Below are 6,000 nucleotides of genomic sequence, written 5' to 3'. Positions count from 1 at the left end.
AACAATGGCAGGTGCTTTTCCGCCAAGAGTTTAGAATTTAGAAGGTGCGATTAAAACAAAACAAACACCAGAAAAACTAGGCCTGTAAACAGTGAGCTCTTTTTACGAACAGCTATTTCTCAAGGACTGTCTGCAAATAACCCAGAGAGGACTAATACCATAAGCCTTTTTATGGTGATCTCTTAAAGGAATTTGTTGGGCAGATGTTTTTCTTACCCAGAAGGTGAATAACTGCCGGGGAAGATCCGGCCTCCAGCCCTGCCTGTGTGACCTTGACAGAGGCCTTACCCTCTCCCTTTCTGTCCCCTGTCACCAAGTTTCATGGAAATGTTGCAGGAAGGGGGACCCCTTCCAGGTCCCGAGAGTGGGCTGTTGCCTAACACTGGGAAATGAATTGTCCGAGGAGACACACGTGCTGGCAAAGCAAGAGATTTTATTGGGGAGGGGCGCCTGGGTGGAGGGCAGGAGGGTAACGGAACCCAGAGGACTGCTCTGCCGTGTGGCTCACAGTCTCCGGTTTTATGGTGATGGGGTTAGTTTCCAGGTTGTCTCTGGCCAATCGTTCTGACTCAGGGTCCTTCCTGGTGGCGCACGCATCACTCAGCCAAGATGGATTCCAGCGACAAGGATTCTGGGAGGTTGGAAGGACATATGGATGGGCGCCTCCTCTCTCCTTTTGACCTTTCTCGAATTCTTCCGGTTGGCGGTAGCTTGTTAGTTCTGTGGTCCTTAAACAGGATCTCCTGTTTAAGAGAACTCATGCAAGTGGTTACCATGTTGCCTGGCCAGGGTGGGCAGTTTCAGTCAGTGTTTCCCCTAACAGAAACTTGAAGAACCTTGAGCTAGGAGGGGCTCTGACCTGCAGAGGGAGTGATGAACCGGAGTCCCTCCACCGCACCCCCAAAAAAGGACAGGTAGACCTTTCTGCATGTTGGGAAATTTTCAGCTTCAGCTTGGAAAACATTATGTTCTTATTGTATTCTGGTTCAACTGGAACGAATTCAGAAAATGCATAGATGGGGTTCCAACTCAAACTGGTTCATTGGGTACTTTTTGAGTTAAAACAAAAATGGATTCAAGTAATGAGTCAGTAAAAAAAAAAAAAATCTGAGCTCAGGATTGAACATTTCAGGTGGAAGGCTTTCATTCATTCGTTCAGTTTAAGTCTCTTGTTGTTCAGATCAACTCAACAGCATTTATTTAGCACTTAGTTTCTTCCAGGAATGGGTGTGGGATAGTCTCATGGAAATTCTGCTCAGCTGGGGAAAGAGACAAGTAAACAGTCTCGCTCCCCAAGAGCAAAACACCCAGGAACCCCAACAGGGAGTGACAAGTTCTGGGTGAGGCTGGCAGTGGAGGAGTGATGTTTTTTGGGCACCGAGCAGTGAGTGAGGAGGGGCTTCCCAGGCTGTGGTGATGAGAAAAGGAAACAGGAAGGTCACAGAAGCTGTGGGGTGCACGCAGCCACAGAAGAGGGGAAGGGGGCACTTTGGTCTGCAGGGGGGCCATGGGCTTGGAGAGGTGCCCGGAGCACACCACGGGGACTCCGTGCTGGGCCTCTGCACGTGACACTGTCCCCACCTGTGGTGTGGGAGCTCTGTCGGTACCATAAATCCCCTGTGTGGAAAGAACAGTGTTGCATTTATCCAGTACTTATGTAACAGCTTTATTGAGGTATAACTGACATACCATAGAATTCACTCAAAGTGTACCATCGAACGGGTTTTAGACTATTCACAGATATGTGCAACCATCCCCACTGTCAGTTTTAGAACATTTTCATCACCTCAGGAAGACCCTCCATATCCTTTAGCTATCACCCTCCAATCCCCCAACCCCAGAACCCTAGCCCACCCTGGCCCTAAGCAACCCAAACTGAGTCCCCTTAAAACCAAGTTCCTCTGCCAAGGCTATGATTAACCTCTCTTCCCAAAACGTTATTCCTTTTTTTGTCCAGCACCCGTTCCCCTCAAGATTGACGAGTATCAAAGAAAAGGGGGGCATTGAAACCAAGTAGGACACTGGCGTGCCCTCCTGTGTACAAAAGCCTTTCCGTGTCCCCCATTTCTCGTTTGGAGGAAAAATGTTTCAGCCGCCAGAGACCTTCCCTGAGTTCCAAAGGGCAGATTCAAACAGTTACTAATTAAGGGAGTGAGGGAATGCAGAAAGAAACAATAGTGCAGCATGGGGCCTGGTCTCCGTTCCTCCTGCAGGGATGCGCATAACAATCTAACACAGATCTCTGAGATATTCTGCAGGAACTGAGGCCCCCACCCAGGTGGAGGTTGGTAACTTCAGGCTAAGCATAAGCACGTGGACCCCAGACTGGTTGCAACCAGAAGGCTGATGACTGAGATTCCTGGAACACTGCCCCATTACCTCACCACCAACCAGTCAGAGGAAGGTCACACACCCTGCAGCCCTCCCCCCAAATCTTGCCTATTAAAACTCTTCCCCGAAAACCATCAGGGAGTTTGGGCCCTCTGAGCATGAGCCACCATGCTCTCCTTGCTTGGCCCTTGCGATAAACCTTTCTCCACTCCAAAGTCTGGTGTTTCCGTTTGTTTGGCCTCCCTGTGCATCAGGCACACGCACTTGGGTTCAACAACATAGCCACTAACCTACTTTGTTTGTATAGATTTCCTTAGTCCGAACATTTCAAATAAATGGAATCATACAATACGTGACTTTTTGCATCTGGCTTCTTTCATTTAGCATAATGTTTTCAAGGCCCGTCCACGCTCTAGCATGTATTAGTACTTTACTCCTTTTTATGGCCAAATAATATTCCGTTGTATAGATATACCATATATCACTTATCCACTGGTCCTTTGATGGACATTCGGGTTGTTTCCACCCTTTGGCTGTAATGAATAATGCTGCTGTAAACATTCCTTGTAGGAGCTGTAAACAAACGTGTAGGAGTTTCCATACAAGTCCTTCCTGTTATGACTCCCATGTTACAGATGAGGACATGTGTTTTCATTTCTCATATACCGAGGAGTAGAATTGCTGGGTCGTAAGGTAGCTCCAATTGTTTGAGGAACAGCCAGAATGTTTGATATTTATACATTTATTTTGAGGAGGAGGAAACGAACGAGGAGATGGCAGTGATCATGGAAATCTGCTCAGAGCCAAGGTGGGCCCATGTTTGGGAAAAGGAGGCGATCGGAAAGCAATCAGATCACTGTGAGTGCCACTGCCATCTTCCAAGTGACAGTGCCAACTGGGAGGAGACGGGCACAGGGCCAGCACAGGTGGCCATCCACCTAGTGACCGAGGGAACCTCCTTGCCACCGCCACACCCTCCAAAAACCAAGGCCCAGGCTGAGTCTCCAAGAAAGAAGCACAGCAAACACATCTTCACCCAGCCGTGCATCTCTCCCTTCAGACACAGGTAAAGATAAAGATAGGGCTTCCCTGGTGGCGCAGTGGTTGAGAGTCCGCCTGCCGATGCAGGGGATACGGGTTCGTGCCCCGGTCTGGGAAGATCCCACATGCCGTGGAGCGGCTGGGCCCGTGAGCCATGGCTGCTGAGCCTGCGCGTCCGGAGCCTGTGCTCCGCAAAGGGAGAGGCCACAACAGTGAGAGGCCCGCGTACCGCAAAAAAAGAAAAAAAAAAGATAAAGATAAAGGTCTGGCGGGATGAAGAGACTTCTTTGAGGGCCTGTCCAGCATGGACAGGCACATTGGTTGGCTCCTATGTACCAGGGGCTGCTAAGCAAGTACACGTATTCTGTACACACAGGGCTCACCATGTGTCAATCACTGTTCTAAACCCTTGCCTAACTGAAATGCTTTAAATCCTTCCAACAACCATGTTCTGGCTTCCTGTTCTGGCTCCCATGTTTCAGATGAGAACACTGAGTCAGTGGGGAGCTAGCTTTCCCAAGGTTGAACAGCATAGTTCATGGTGATGAGGCTGGGATGTGAAGGCAGCCTGTGTGGCTCCAGTGCCCACCTCACCACATCGCCTCAACTGTTCTCTCACAAGGACAAGGTTGACACCCTCATTTCACAGACAAGGACACTGAGGCTGAGTTGGATACCCTTGCCCAAGGCTGAAGACTCTAGCCCAGTCTCCAGCCCACGCCAAGGCCTCCCTTTATGGTGACAGGGGACAGAGCTCAGCATGCAGTGAGTCACAGTGATTGGAGTTACGGGCGTGCATCTCCTCTCAGAAGTTCTCCATGACAGCTCCCCCAGTCGGGGTTACAGGTGCCCCCTCTGGGGTCCCGCAGCTCCCACGGATGCCTCTACCATGGCCCAGCTCGCTGTGTGTGACCATTGGCCTGCAGGTGGCCGACGCCCACTGACTGTGAGCTTGACCTCATCCGCTCTGCATCTGCAGCACCGAGCCCAGGGCCTGGCCCAAGCAGGCGCCGAAAACGCATGTGGGTGCTAAACAGGTGAACCATGACAGCGAGGTCCGGGTAATAAGTGACAGAGGGGCTTGGGGAGGGAAGAGCTGAGGTGCACCTTGAGCCAGGTTCTGGAGGGGGGGCACCCAGAGCCGCGGAGGGGTGGGGACCCCACATGGGACAGGGACTTCCAGTGGGGAGGGCTGGGGGGTCCTAGGGCCCTGCGGTCTAACAGTCCAGAGAGCCTGCAGGTGGGGGGACTGCTGTGCTGCAAGGGTGGGGGAAGCCAGAGGCACAGCGAGCACAGACCGGGCCTTTGTGCAAAAGAGAAGGTGCCCTTCCTCCCTCGGGGGTGCCCAGCCCTGCCCAGGACCTTGGGAGCTGTCCGGACCCCTCATCTGGGCCCCTCGGGTAGGACACAAGCTGTGCACTGCATGTGAGATTCTCTGGGGCTGCGTGGGGTGTAGGCACAGGGTGGTGTGTGTGTCTGGTGTGTGTGTGTGTGCTTCTGATGTGTGTGAATTTGCACTGCAGTTTCTAAATCTCCTCGGCTGGTTGGCCTCTGAACAATGAGGGGTGTGAGGGTCCTGCTTCCCAGAACCAGAGACGCGGGGTGGCTTTCAGAGAAGGTCGCGGTGGCTTTCACCCTGTTCCCTGGGACCGGGGCTGACACGGATCCCGCAAGATGCCGAGAACAGGCTGTTGGTCCCCGGTGGGCAGGCTACAAGCCTGCCTTCCTTCCCTTGGCTTATTCCTTAGTTGGTGAGGGGAAAGGTGTGGACAGAGAGAAAGGAGGAAGATGTTCCCAAGTGGATCCCGGGGCCTGGTCACCAAAACTGTGGCTCAGAAGGAGACCCAGGAGGACAGACTGGGGGTCCACATAAGGAAGAAGAACGTTTTGGAAACCAGAGATGCCCAATAGTGGAGGAGGCGGCCTCATAAGGGACTGAGGCTTCCACCCCAGGACTGTTCCAGCAGAAGCTGAGGACCCCGTGATGTCAGAGGATTCTCTCCTTTCTGGGGCAGGGTGTGGATAAGGAAAAAACCCACAGATCCCTTCCATCCTGAGGTTCTGAAAACGGACCAGGGCCCCTCGGGATGCCTCCCAGGAACTGCTCTTGCTCTCAATCCCTGGAAATTACTTAATACTTCCTCACTCCTACCCTCCTCCCTGCAAATACTCCAGGCTGTCAGGGTGTGGAGGGGAATTTAAAGCCCACCCTCCCATTTTACAGGTGAGGACACGGAGGCCCTTATAGAAAAGGGACTTGCCAAGGTCACGGTGGTGCCAACATTCATGGGTGCGTGTTGAACCACGCACCCAGCTGAGAACTTCCCGGCTTCTCATTACAACTCCTGAGGGTCCTGTCTCCATTTTACCCAGACTGAGAGAGGGTCATTTGCCCCAGGTCCCACCACTAGAAAGAGGAGGGGCCGCATTCTAACAGGGTCCCCTCTGCTTCCAAAGCCCTTGCAGGTGACCCTGAACCTCAAACCTCGGTGTCCCACACACAGCGATAAAATCAGGTAAGGCCACTGAGAAATGTAGATGGTCCCTCTCAGTGATGTCTGCCAGGGTAAGTCTAGTGAGCCTGGGCGAATCATTTTATCTCTTTGAGCTTGTTTCCTTCATTGTAAA

This window comes from Mesoplodon mirus, assembly GCF_964341445.2.
Source record: "Mesoplodon mirus genome assembly, chromosome: 13".
In the NCBI taxonomy this organism is placed as follows: domain Eukaryota; kingdom Metazoa; phylum Chordata; class Mammalia; order Artiodactyla; family Ziphiidae; genus Mesoplodon; species Mesoplodon mirus.
Note: the sequence above shows the minus strand (reverse complement) of the source record.